General features: G+C 34.4%; 1 protein-coding gene across 7 annotated transcripts in view; it reads left to right on the forward strand.

Annotated features, from left to right (window-relative positions):
• Positions 1-15,306, forward strand: part of EPHA6 (EPH receptor A6) — a 943,752-nt gene that overhangs the window by 213,535 nt on the left and 714,911 nt on the right. Inside the window, exon 5 of one of the 7 annotated variants that reach the window (XR_008547033.2) lies at positions 1,349-1,668. The exons of the other annotated variants lie outside the window; for them this stretch is intronic. The gene's annotated coding sequence lies outside the window, so the exon portion shown is untranslated. Of the gene's footprint in view, positions 1-1,348; positions 1,669-15,306 lie in introns of those variants that run through there. 7 annotated transcript variants of the gene reach the window in all.

Consider the following 15,306-nt stretch of genomic DNA (forward strand, 5'->3'; position numbering starts at 1 on the left):
ACACCATGGAATACAACGTAGCCATAAAAAGGAATGCAATTACGTTCTTTGCAAGGATTTGGATGGAGCTGGAGGCCATTATCCTTAGCAAACTAACACAGGAACAGAAAACTAAATACCACATGTTCTCACTTATAAGTGGGAGCTAAATTATGAGAACACATGGACACATACAGGGGAACAACACACACTGGGGCCTCTCAGAGGGTGGAGGGTTAGAGGAGGGAGAGGATCAGGAATCACAAGTAATGAGTACTAGGCTTAATACCTCGGTGATGAAATAATCTGTACAACAAACCCCCATGACACAAGTTTACCTATGTAATAAAACTGTACCTGTAACCCTAAAATTAAAATGTTAAAAAAAGAGTAGCCACTAGAAGATAAGCCACCTCCAAGGAAAAAAACACCTCCAAGGGAAAAAAAGGAAACAAATGTACTTTTTACAATAGAATGTGTTGATTCTTCTTGAAGAATACTAGTCTCAGTAGGATTTTAGCTATTTTTAGTCTGCTAAGAATTGGCATGAATAAACATTAACAGGTTAATGAAGTCTCTGAAAATAAGTGAATCCAGTTGCTGTTTAATGTCCCAAACTCAAACTTTTAATGCTTTATAATAGTCTCAGTTCTTTTTATAACTGCGAGGAAATAGTTTCTTTCCCAGGGGCATACTGCCTTTAAAAAAAAATGTCTATTTTTATTAACATCCCTTTGTGGCCGTAACTACTATTAGGAAGTTGGAGTAAATTATCTTACTGATGACCTATTTCTGTTTCTAATAGTTCTTAATCAAGAATGATATGCAATTGGGACACAAATTTTCTTCCTTCAGACTTACTCCAAATTCCCGTATCCTGGTCCCCAAGGTGGAATTACATGTCTAGAATTCCCTTTAAAACTGTCAATAGCTGAATTTTCTTTTATTACTGTCTGGCACTTTAAACAACTTTGGCATCATTTAAGAATTTCGATGGTTTATTTTGAAGTTCCAAAAGTGGAAAATAAAAGCATGCGGAGGGTAGGATTAACAATACTTGATTGGACCATCTAGAAGTGACTGAAGAAACTGGTTTTGTTTATATATAGAGGAGAAACCCAAATACTGATTTAGTAACTAGCTATATAGAGGGCAGAACTAAATTACTGCTTTAATTTCCCTGGTGAATTTGTATAATTTAACCACTTTAAATAACAGTTTCCCCATTTGCAAGATGAAGATAATATTTCCGCTTTATGACTGTTTGGGGAGGATTAAATGAGACAATATAGATTAAATATTGAATATAGTAGCTGTAATAATAGGAGCTCAATAAAAGTGTCTTCCTTTCTTTTGTCTTCTTTAATAGGTGGTATGATCACTATGGATATCAAAATGGGAAGTTACAGTTGTGATTACTTAAAACATTCAGAAACATTATCTGCTACGGTGGTTAGCTGTGGAATATCCTTTCTCTTTCTCTTTCCAAGGAAAAAAAATGCAAAATTGATGTTTAAGGAACAAGTACAATGATCTTCACAATCAAATGTTATCTCTAAAAGAGTTTAAAAAGTAATGGTGATGATTTTTCAGTTTATTAAAGCTGGAAAATCATTATTCATGTGCTGTTTATAGATGTTATTTGATTTTAATATCCTAATAAGATGGTGTAATTAAAAATGGTATAAGTGAAATATGATTTCTCATTAATACAACTTATTAATAAAATATTTATATTCTTATGGATCATAGTAAAATATAAACATTATGTCATTTGATAATTTTTGTTTAATTCTTGATCTGTTAAATGTTTTTTAGTCTAAGCAAACCTTTTTACTTGAAGATGAACATTCACCTCAGAGTTAATATATGTCTTCCTTTTTCTTTTAATCATTGGATATAATAGCTTCAAACATTTATAAACAAGAAGGAAATGAAATATTGGAGTTTCATAAAATAAAAACAAAAGTTAGAACATCGACTTAAGTATATCAAAATTGGAATTAAAGTTAACAGTTCTTGCAAAATAACAATAAAATTCTAATATGCATGGAATTAGCCTACTCCACATTTTGACTAAATGTAGAAACAAAAGTTAGTAAATATTATTTTCTTTGTTAAAATATTGAGTTAGCTAGATATAAACAGAGTACTTTGGTAAAAATTATTTTCTAAATTCCAGTTTTATTACAGCTTCTAGTAAGATCAAGTTATAAAAGTAAAAATTATTATATAATTACATATAAATTACATAAAAATTTTAAAAGTTTAAATCCCCTGTGATGTTTTTAATAAATGTATTTTAATAAAGACCATTTTTAAATTTATTTGAAGATAAATGAGGAAAAGGCCTAAAATAGTTTATGTAAGAGAAATACTAATTCTCAATAAGAATTATTCTGAAAGAGAAAAGCTAGAAAAAAATACATACTGAAGCACAAAATAATACATAATGAATGATACATAAATATTTAGAAAATGTAAACTAATCTATTCTGACAGAAAGCAGACCAGTAGTTAACTGGAGCAGAGTATGTAGGGACAGATGAATTGCGAAGAGGAAAAGAAATTAATGGGGGTGATAGTAATATTTTGTAACTCTATTGTAGTGGTGGTTTCATCAAAATTTATTGAATTGTGTATTCATCAAATTGGCTGCATTTTGCAGCAATCATATCTCATCAAAGTTTACTTAAAGAACAAGAACAATAGTTTCACTTCTTTGGTTTTGAAGTAAATAAAGAAAATATGAAGGCACTATTTTTATTAACCAATGGATTAAAAAATAAAATGAAACCCAAAAAATTAACAATACTGGTATCATTGAAATCTATGAAGAAGGTGGCAGTATCAGTTGGTCAGACTTTTAGATAAGCAATTTGGTACTGCGTCTCCAGGTTCATCAAAAATATCCTTACCCTTTGACATACCAGTTTTGCTCTCATGAAATTGTCAATAGAATGATCCAGAAGGATAAAGTGACATGCAAAAAGACTTTCTTTTCTGAGTAGGTTATTCTAGTAGTTTTGAATCTTAGTCCAGATATTCAGCTGTGCAAAAAATATCTTTCCTTTCTCCAAATCAGTTAAATCTATTTTTTACGTATTTGCTGAGAAGGCAGAAATTTAACTTGAGTTATTACTACTGAGTTCACCAAATTCTGCCAAGTTGCTGAAGCCTAACTTAATACCTATGAATCAGGGACACTCATCAAATCATTTGCCATTAGTTCACACTGGACCCCATTCCAGCCTGTAGCATTCAGAGATCTGCTATGTTCCTACCACTCCCTGAGAAAGGCCATCTTTGGAGGACATGAGGTACACTCTACCTAGAAGCTAGCCTATTTGGTGTTCCAGGTAGCAATTCCTTTAATGTCTTGCCATCATCCAGAGTTAGAGCCACAGAGCACGGCTTATGTCTCCACTACTTCTGTAACCCCTTTAGTCTCTAACTTTTTTCTCCTCCTTTTCCTTAGCTGCTAAAGTTCTCCTAACCTCTCTTCCCCTTCCAGAATATCTAGCATAATCTTTTTAGTGAGCTTGGCTACTTCTTAGAACTTGGGTGTAGAGATGTGTGTGGTGCGTAATTATTACCTCATAAATTACTCCACTAAATTTGTTTTAATGAGGAGTTTGTAAATGCAAGGAATTAATTAGAAAAGTATCTAGTGGATGAAATATTATTGCTAAAATTGAAGAATAGAAGCAGAATACAAATTTATATCTACTATGAATATGATGTCTTAAGAATCATGTATACTATTTGTTATGATGAGATAAATTATGAGAGTTTTTCTATCGCTATAAACTAAGAAGTTGTGTGGGTGTGTGTGTAATTTCTTAGGAAAAATGCATGTGTGTTATTTAACATACTAATGTTTGAGTTGGCCAATTTAAATTCAAAGAGTTAAAGAATACTGATTGATCATAATTATGAGGTCATCCTTATTATATAAGTTATTCAGGGGAGGAGTGACTGTGAAAATTTGAAGAAAAGTTAAGAATTTCTTAGAAGTGTACCAGTACCGGTACCAAAACAGAGATATAGACCAATGGAACAGAACAGAGCCCTGAGAAATAATGCTGCATATCTACAACTATCTGATCTTTGACAAACTTGACAAAAACAAGCAATGGGGAAAGGGTTCCCTATTTAATAAATGGTGCTGGGAAAACTGGCTAGCCATATGTAGAAAGCTGAAACTGGATCCCTTCCTTACACCGTATACAAAAATTAATTCAAGATGGATTAAAGACTTACATGTTAGACCTAAAACCATAAAAACCCTAGAAGAAAACCTAGGCAATACCATTCAGGACATAGGCATGGGCAAGGACTTCATGTCTAAAACACCAAAAGCAATGGCAACAAAAGCCAAAATAGACAAATGGGATCTAATTAAACAAAAGAGCTTCTGCACAGCAAAAGAAACCACCATCAGAGTGAACAGACAAGTTACAGAATGGGAGAAAATTTTTGCAACCTACTAATCTGACAAAGGGCTGATACCCAGAATCTACAATGAACTCAAACAAATTTACAAGAAAAAAACAAACAACCCCATCAAAAAGTGGGCAAAGGACATGAACAGACACTTCTCAAAAGAAGACATTTATGCAGCCAAAAAATGCATGCAAAAATGCTCATCATCACTGGCCATCAGAGAAATGCAAATCAAAACCACAATGAGATACCATCTCACACCATTTAGAATGGCGATCATTAAAAAGTCAGGAAACAACAGGTGCTGGAGAGGATGTGGAGAAATAGGAACACTTTTACACTGTTGGTGGGACTGTAAACTAGTTCAACCATTGTGGAAGACAGTGTGGCGATTCCTCAGAAATCTAGAACTAGAAATACCATTTGACCCAGCCATCCCATTACTGGGTATATACCCAAAGGATTATAAATTATGCCGCTATAAAGACACATGCACACGTATGTTTATTGTGGCACTATTCACAATAGCAAAGACTTGGAACCAAGCCAAATGTCCAACAATGATAGACTGGATTAAGAAAATGTGGCACATATACACCATGGAATACTATGCAGCGATAAAAAAGGATGAGTTCATGTCCTTTGTAGGAACATGGATGAAGCTGGAAACCATCATTCTCAGCAAACTATCGCAAGGACAAAAAACCAAACACCGCGTGTTCTCACTCATAGGTGGGAATTGAACAATGAGAACAACTTGGACACAGGAAGGGGAACATCACACACCAGGGACTGTTGTGGGGTGGGAGAAGAGGGGAGGGAAAGCATTAGGAGATATACCTAATGCTAAACGATGAGTTAATGGGTGCAGCACACCAACATGGCACATGTATACATATGTAACAAACCTGCACGTTGTGCACATGTACCCTAAAACTTAAAGTATAATAATAAAATAAAAAGAATTAAAAAAAGGATGAGACCCTTTTTTTATTTTGCTTGTGAGCTAGATCCAAATATGAGTCACTATCTTAACTGTGGCCAGATCCACATATGAAGGTCACAATTCCAATTTTGTGTATTTACTTGTTAGACTCAGGACCTTAAGAGTGGGCTTTTGAAATACGAAGTGATAAAAGTATTTACTTTCACCTGTGTGTGTAATCAAGAATTCTAATCTGAACTTCTTGCTGATTCTTGTCATGAAACTCTCTGTACCACCCAAGGAGTTTACACACTATGAGGTACTGTTGTAAAGTTCTGTGAGCTTGGTACAAATATTCAACCCCAGACCTTACCTATTGCCCTAAGCCTAGCAATAAAAGGCAAAATATTTTTTATCTGCTGAATTGCAATATAAGATGGACAATCATGCCTGTGAACTGAAGTAAAGTATATGTCATAGTCTTGTTTGTGAGCAAAAACTAGGCAGGGAGTTAACACCACTTAAATATTGTGCCAAAATCATGTCACAATGCACTCTTCAGGTAGGATATGGGAATCAGAGTCACATTAACTGAGTGCTGGACTAGGCAATATGAAACCTTCGCAAATGTGGGGAAAAAAAAGAAAAAAAAAAGAAGTATACCAGTACCACAACCAAGGAATACAGGGAATCCTGAGCAAGCGGTATTATGAGGAGGCTGCTGGAGACTCGGTACTCTTGGAAAGGTTGTTATAAGATGGCTTAGGGTATAACAATTTAAGCTTTACTATGTGTACCACTTTATTGAAATTGCATTTTTAATCACAATGATTGTAGTTAAAGCATTCTAAGTGTGTACTGATAGTAATCAAATTATTCTAAGTTGTAAAAAACTTGTAGAAAATAATGTAGACAAAATTTAACCTAGGAAAATTTCCAAACTAATTTTAGTGGTATAGGTGAGAAGCTGGTCAGTCGGTCAGCACAAGTAAAGAATGAAGTAACACTCTGAATTTATCCACATATATCATGGATCTTTAAGAAAATTCACGTAGAGATATTCAAAACAAATTATTTAAAGATCACTAGTGAGCAAACAAATGAAAACATTCTGGTTTTACTCATAAAAAGTGGTAGCTGTATGATAGTGTTTGGCTGATAAGAGTATTAGAATGCTGAACACCCTCTGTAGAAAATTGCACATATTCTTAACCTAGTAACAATAAAAGATGATGAGGAATGTCAACTCAGATTTAAAAATGAATCCTTACTTCCAAAAGTGAGAGACAAATAATAAATTAATGTTCATTCTATGGAAATGAAATTGAGATTCAAGTAGACCATGTATTTGATAAGAGCCCCAAATTAAAGCTGTATAGTTCAAGACTATAAAATGCTGTTATGTCTAATCACCCCCCAAATTATAATACCTCTTTTGTCAAGTAATGAAAGCTTGATATAGAAAAGGATACATCAGGCCGTTGTGGTTTTAGAAATCAAACAATATTTTCTGAGAATTGTTCTGAGCTAAAACAACAACAATAACAAAACCTCAGACTTTGGATTTGAAAGGGTTTACCTTAGTAGTCTGTTTAATTTATTTTTTAAACTTATTGCTGACCACAATCTGCCCATCTGTGTCACATAAAATATATTGTAAGTCTACAGTCTAATTGGGAATATAACTTTAGGAACATGGGAACTTTAGGGAAAAAGAAACTTTCTTGACAAGGTTGCATTTAAGCATTCTTTACTCAACTGACATAATCAAATTATTCTGATAAAAATGAAAATATAGTAATTTTTGGATTATAGTTTCATGTTTCTATGAAAAACAGTTTGATATTAGTGATGAATTTTGTACTTTCTGACCTCCAATGTGATGTTAATGTGAACAGATCTGGGCAAACTAAATTCTGCTTCTGCTCCTTGGGGAGAGTTTTACAATCTTTGCAATTATCAGTGCCATGGCTGTACATTATCACAATCTCAATATTTTCAGTGTTATAGACTTAATGTATAATTTTTTTACTGTCCATGAAAACACCATTGTGAGCAGTTTGTTCATCTAATGAATCTCTTTCAATTTCTGTATTGACAAATGTGTTCTTTTGAAGGTTGTATCCCTTGCTTAAAGTCACCTCCAGCTATAAATTATTTTTTAAAACATCAAGAACTCAGTTGTGTCTGAACAGATGGCTTTTTGGATTTTCCTTTACCTGATTGCTTAACATCACCCAGGTTTAGGTATTATTTTTAGCATATTGCCTATACCAGTCGTTTTCAAATTAGCATAAGCGGTCTACTGAAATGGATATGTGCACACACACACATACACATACAGAGTACTGTTTCTATGTTCCAGATTGAATTGTTCATGGAACTACGATATATAAATCACGGGAGAGGTCCTCTTGTACTTCCTTTTGAACTTTTCTGAGACCTCAGAGCAATTAAGGTTCCTCACACAACAGTTTGAAAACTTCCTTTATCATTATACTGTTTGGTAAAAATTCTTTTGAAAGAAATAAAATGGTAGCCATATTTTTACATACGATAGTTCCAGAATATTCTGCCAAACTTCTAAGAATAATTTAAAAGTAGATTTAAATCCTATTCCTTCTTTTTAACACCCTGACTTTGTTTTGCTCTCAATTAAGATTTTAGAGTTTCTCCAAAACTCCTTTTAGAAATAAGCGAAATCCTATTAGAAGCATGTGAAATATTTATATAGGGTCATTATTATAGGTCAAAACCACCCAGTTTTCCTGAAAAGAAGTACACAAGCACTCCAGCAATTTCCACTGTTATTTTATCTAACTCCTCTCAGCTCCCTTTTCCCCTGTCTTCTTTTTTCTTATGCTATATTAAGTACCATACCTTTTCTGCAAGTCTCTCACCAGGATGCTTTGCAGATAAAATTTCCCTTTTGGGTAAAATGGGACAGATGAGAAGTAGGTTTTGGTGGTACATAACTTTAATAGACACTAGGACTTTTTACATAGTGCCCTATTATCATTCTTCTTTTTTTCAATATCTCCTCAACTATATTTTGAAACAGTGATATGCTCCTTCTAGTATTGTAAGTATTGCTTGTTTTTTGATTCTTTGCTATTACTTCCTTAATGATAAAATTCTTCCCCACTTACAGTTCTATTTTTGAGATTTTGGCCTTCAACACTATAGGATTTTTGTAGCATACTCCATATTTGAAAATAATTTTCTTTATATTTTCAACTTTTTACATGTAAAGACTGATGGTCCTTCATTTATTGTCAGAGATCTCTGCTTCTTGAGTTACCTTGACTTGATAATATATCTTGATATGTTAGTCATTTATAATGTATCTGAATGTTTCTTTGCTATGGTAAAATATATGATAGTGCTTTCATTTAATATTTATTATATTTTATTAATTAGGGTGTTGTGGACGGAATGTATTTCCCCAAAACCTCATATGTGGAAATCGGATTCTCAGTGTGGTGATATTTGGAGGTGGGGCCTTTAAGAGGTAATTAGGGCATGAAGAAATGAACTCTCATGAATGGGATTAGTGCCCTCATAAAAGAGGCTCCAGAATGCTTCCTTGTCCCATCTGCCTTGTGAGGATACAAGCAGGTAGCCATTTATGAACAAGGAAGCAGGCCCTCACCAAATACTGAATATGCCAGTGCCTCCATCTTGTGCTTCTCAGCCTCCCGAACTGTGAAATACACATTTTTGTTGTTTATAAGCCACCCAGCCTATGATATTTTTATTATAGCTAAAACAGACTAAGATAAAGGGTGATTTGAAAAATAAAGTGTGAATTATGTCTTTGATTCTTTAAATCAGTTTCTGTCTTGTTCCATTTTTGGTCAATTCCTGTTTTATAGAAATAGTATTAGGCCAAAGAGAGGACTAAATATGAAAATGCTTTCAAAGATTTCAAAGAAAGGCATATAATAAACACCAAATAGTATAATAACTATTAGTATCCCCATTATTAATGTTGTTATTTTCTTCATGATGAACAGAGCAAAATCATTATCAAAAACTGAGTTGTGAGTGTTTTTTGCATTTTAATCTTTCTGGCAATTTTCTTACCTAGCTTAAAAAGATGACACTGACAGCTAAGTCAATTGTTTTTTTCTCCCAACTTGGACGTTCTTCTATTTGAGTCCCTTTGTATACACAAAGAAGGATTCAGTTCAAAGGAGAAGAGTCCTAGTTTTCAAGTGACATTCTTGAGCTCTATTCTAGGCAGTACCCTTTGCTGGAGTTTTCCCTCGAACTAATCACTTAACATTTTACATTTACTTTCATCACCATAAAATATGGTTAATAATCTTCCTAGATGATTGTGACAATCATTAAATGAAAAGGTATATGTAATGGGCACTTTAGATCCTCTTCCTGTATTTCAGTACTGAGCAATTGTACCCATCCCTCAGTGCTGATTGTTGGCTGCTGATAGCTCACAGCTGCTCCCTTCTCTAAAAGTTGCCGTTGACTTGGAGCTACTAGGTCAGTTATGTGACTCACCGACCCCTGGACAATTCCATGGCCATTGATGGACTATTATGAGAGGTTCAAAAGGTCAGACCCCTTCCTTTTTAAGTATACTAATGAGGCAAAATGTTTGTTTACTAAAAAAATTAAAACTACCGTTGACTTAAAAGGTGTATTTGAACAAACTAGATGGTAAATTTCTTATCCAAATTTATTAAAGCACTTACTATGATTCATATCTATGCTATTTACTAAGAAGAAAATGATAATACAAACATGGTCTTTGCCTTCAAGGACCTTATATTTCAACGTGGGAAGTATGCACATACACACAAATGCAAACATACTTATATACAAATCACATTAACTCTTGGAAATTTCTATGACTTATAAAACAGGATAACTAGAGGTCTAAACTTAGGGTAGTCAAGAAAGACTTCTTTAAGTAGATGGCGGTTTGACTGAAACCTGAACAAATATGAAAGGGCTACTAATAAAGTACAACAGCAGAGAGAATATCGTCATATGCAGTCTTTTAGGCAGGATATGTTTGACATTTGCAAGAGAATACTGATGTGTCAGCAGTATAGTGAGTAAAGGTGATTGAGGGAAGAGATAAAGTTGAAAAGAAAGGTAAGATCACACAAGATTAAATGCCATACTAGAGAGTTTGAGTTTTGCTCTACATGCAGTGGGAAAACACTAAAGGATCATAAATGCTGAGAGTGGAAGGTGATATAATTTGAAAAGAGGACAGCAGATCATAAGAGGAAAGAAAGGAAGCAGGAAACAATCTGTTGTCACATACTGGTTGACACGTCATACTGGACAGAATAAAGGCAGTGACATACAAGAGGATATATGTCTAAGATAATATTTGTAGATGACTCAATGTGGTAATTCAAGGCATGGAAAATAATGTTTGCAGAAGCATTGAATGTTGGGTAAGAGGAGAAAGTGTGATAAAACAAGGGTATGATGGCAAAAGAGAGTGAAAAACTAGGAAAAAATGAGTTTCATTTTGAGCATGTTAAATATGAAATTGTAGTGAGGCATTTATTTATTTATTTATTCATTGAGAGTACCAAACATGTTTAAGGATTGCAATTTTTTATTGATACATAATGTATATATTTTGAGAGTACATGAGATATGTTTATACATTCATATAATGTACAAATATCAACTCAGAGTAATTGGGATATCCTTCATGTTAAATATTTATCTTTTCATTATGCTAGGAACATTCAAATTATTCTCATCTAGCTATGTTGAAATGCATAATATATTATTGTTAACTATAATAATCCTGCTGCTCTTTTGAACACTAAGTCTTATTTCTTTTATCACAGTGTTTGTTGTTGCAGATTAATCAATCCCTCTTCATCCTCTCTCCCCCTCTGCTTCCTGGACTGTGGTAACCACCAGTCCATTCTCTGTCTTCATGAAGTCCAATTTTTACACTTCAAATTATTAGTGAAAACATGCAATATTTTTCTATCTGTGCTTGGCTTATTTCACTTACCATAGTGACCTACAGTTCCATCCATGTTGCGGCAAATGACATGATTTTATGTATTTTTATGGCTGAATAATAGTCTATTGTGTATATGTGACACATTTTCTTTATCCATTCATTCACTGATAGGCAATGAGGTTGCTTCCATATCTGATTTAAAGAGCAGAGTTTTCAGGACTAAGCGTGGTAGTCCCATCATACCCCTTTGTCTCTGGCTGTCCTCGGGAATATTTGTCTCTTCAGACACTTGCAGTGCTTTCTTTGGGTGTAGGCAGGGACCAGACTCCTGTCAGGGAGCCCAGTGGGGAAGCTGGTTGTCTACTTCAGTCTTACTTTTTTTCCAGTGTGGAAATTGTGAGTTGGGGGGAAATGTTCCACCTGCTAGGTGTCAGGCAGATTGGAGGGAAGAGCATCGCAGATATGGAAGTCTGATTTCCTTCCTGTGTGTTCAGAGTTTTTTCACTTTTCTGTAGCCCCAGGAACTCTCTTCTTCAAATTTGACTCTCAGATATTTCTGGTGATAATCTAGGCACTGTATATTCGGTTTTGGTTTTCTGTGCAGGGGATTGACGCCAACTTGCTTTCTTGCTGCCATTTTGAAACTGGAAAACGTCTGCAGTGAGACATTTAAAGGAGTTGTACCTAACAGCCTAAATGGGCTGGAAATGTTTATCTTATTATCAACAACATAGACAAAATATGGCAATGGATGTGCTCAGTTAGGGAGGGCAGGAAAACAAGAAGGCCTAAGACTCAACATATAAGTTGGCAAACTGTAAGCATTTAGGAAGAAGGAGACGAGAAAGAAGTTAATAAAGGAGATAAAATGATAGTGTAGGAAGTATGAAGGGAGAAAAACAGCTTAAACATGTTCAGCTACATAGAATGCTGCAAAAAATGTGAGTTAAAATGAAATTTGAGAGTGGTTCATCGGAATTTCAATTTATAGAATTCAGATGACTTTAAAATATAATTTGGAGAGTGGTAGACACAAGCCTGTTGGAGTAGATTGAAGAATGAATGGGAAATGAAGAAGTAAATTAGCATCCATAGAAAAATTATGTAGAAGAGATATAGTTAGTTGGAATAGATTATGAGAGTCATGGAACTTTTTTTTTTTAATTGGGAGAAAGTGGAATATTATGGGTATATGTAGTTTTGTTTTATTTTTAAAATATCTTAATTTGGGGCATTTTACTTTTAGCTTGTAATTTCAAATATTCTGGAGAAATAAGATGGTTTTTCAATGAATGTTTATGTAAAATTTACATGTATTCAGCAGTAAAGAGTTTGAAAACTGACAATTGTTTGCTACAAGTTTACAGCTTTTAATCCTGATGTTTTGTTACAGCAAGGGGACACTTTGAAGTAAGTTGTTAGGCAGTAAGTCCTTGTAATATAATTGGACACTGAGCAAATTGCAGTCTCAAAGCCAGCCCTCGTAACCTTTATACTACTAAGTTCAATAAAAGTGCAGAAGACAATGAAGAAGAAACATGACTCAGAACTGAGAAAAATAACTGAACAACTTAAAACTAGACCTATCATCCTGTTGTTTGAGACATACTATTGACTCCAGTAAGAAAACTGGTAGTTAAATTGAGTGAGAATCATACCTGCTAATTATAATAATGATAATTATTAATGATACAATAATGATTATTATAATGATTAATTATAATAATGATAGTAATTTTGCTATTTATTACAAATACTTAATTTATCAGCACTCAATCCTTGATGTCCACTTGGAATCCTGGATTTAAGCATTCTTAACTGTTATTGCCTTTATTTTAAATAAATTTTAGATACTTTCCCTGTGTGTCTTAAGTCTCAAGTATGGAGAGACACTGAAATATATTCAGCATAAAAGAGTTAGTATTATAAAATGGGTTTTCTGAGAAGGACTTTGAATTAATATCCTAAATATAGATCATGTTTCATAACATAAAACAACTTCATTATATCTGAGATTTCATATCAAAATCGGTTTTAAAAGTAAGAAACAAACAAAAGATAATAGATGTTTATTAAGGTGTGTAAGCCATCTTCGATTTATCATGGCCTTTGGTCTTAAGGATAGAAAAGCTTATTATGAATTCTTCATGCTGTGGGAACTTGAATTCCTTGGAGTGTTTTCTATATTATTATTTCAACTCTCTTTCTCTGATCAATCCAAATTGATTTTAACATAGCTATAATGATCCAAGCATTCATATTCTCCCTAGAGATGATTCCTGAAATAAAATAGTTTTATTCTTTGGCTATGTCAAATTCTTCAGAGATAATTTATTTCATAATCTGCAACAGCAAAGCAATGATGCAGTTGTTTACCATGGAGTGAGGAAATTAACCATTTGCCCTCTCCTTTTACTATGTATGCCCATAGATTCAAAATTTTACATATCAGTGGTAAAAATATTGTTAATTCTGATGTTTAGAATTTAATACTGACACTTTTAAAAGGAATGTAACACCAAAGGACCTATTTACTCAAAAATTATAATAATCTTTACCCTTATCCAGACAATCTTTTTCATTTATGTTCTTCCTCCCTAGGTACTTATTTCTACTTTTGCTTGTTTATAAAAGTTTGAGATGAATTAGCATACTGTTTGTAGTTTCTGTTTTTCTTTTGTTTTCTTTCCTCTGTACTAACAGTCCTAGTCAAAAACAACGAAATCAATTATTCCAACTCTGTGGGGTCAGTTTTCTCAGTCTTCCTGTGCATTCTCACAGCATTACAGATACACCTTTTTTTAGAGCATTTATCCCCTACTTTCATATGTAATTGCCACTTGACCATTTATTTATCCCTTGAAATCAGATATCTTTCCTGGTTTTGCCAGTCCTTGTCCCTCTGATTTAAAGCCTGGAGTGTATAGATGGAACTGAAAATTTGGGGTCTATTGGACATTATTCCTGGAAGCACTGACTGCTGTCTTGTAATGCTGTAAGGTGAATTGTGTCATTTAGAATTTTGCCCTGTTATAACTCAGATACAAACCTCCTATAAAAGGGTGTCCTTTCTATGACTGCCTGCTCCAAAATCCACATATTTATGTTTGACTGTATTTCAATCCAGATGTTTGCCTTTTTAATTACTGAGTTGGTACCTATACCAACCTGTAGTCTATTCTCACATCGCTATTAAAAGACTACCTGAGACTGGGTAATTTATAAAGAAAAGAGGGTTAATTTACTCACACTTCCTCAGGAAGCATAGCTGGGAGGCCTTAGGAAACGTACAGTCATGGCAGAAGGTGAAGGGGAAGCAGGAAAGTCTTATATGGCCAGTGAAAAAGGGAGAGAGAGTGAAGGGAGAGGGCTACACACTTTTAAACAACCGGATCTCCTGAGAACGAACTCACTATCATGCGAACAGCAAGGGGAAAATCCTCCCCAGTGATGTAATCACCTCCCCTTAGGCCCCTCCTCCAACACTACAAATTACAATTCAACATAAGATTTGGGTAGGGACACAAATCCAAACCATGTCAGTACCTGATACCTCAGAGAGACAAACCTTAATGGCCTTGGTCCTAGAGATATGTCATAGTTATCCAGGGTATAATATCAAAGATCTGGATCCCATTCCTGAGGTAGTGTGTGATAATGTTTGCATATTTGTCTCTGCCCAAATCTTATGTTGAATTGTAATCCTCAGTGCTAGAACTGGGGCCTGGTAGGAGGTGATTGGGTCCTGGGGGTGGATCCCTTATTAATGACTTAATGCCGACTTCATGATAGTTCTTAGGAGATCTGGTCGTTTAAAAGTATGTGGCACCCTCTCCCACTCGCGCTCTCTCCCTTTTTCCTGCTTTTGCTGTTACGTGCCTGCTTCCCCTGCACCTTCCACTATGATTTTAAGCTTCCAGAGGCCTCATCAGAAGCTGAGCAGATTCCCAGCCTCATGCTTCCTGTACAGCCTGCAGAACTGTTAGCC

The sequence above is a fragment of the Pan troglodytes genome, chromosome 2 (genome assembly GCF_028858775.2).
Source record: "Pan troglodytes isolate AG18354 chromosome 2, NHGRI_mPanTro3-v2.0_pri, whole genome shotgun sequence".
Taxonomy (NCBI): Eukaryota; Metazoa; Chordata; class Mammalia; order Primates; family Hominidae; genus Pan; species Pan troglodytes.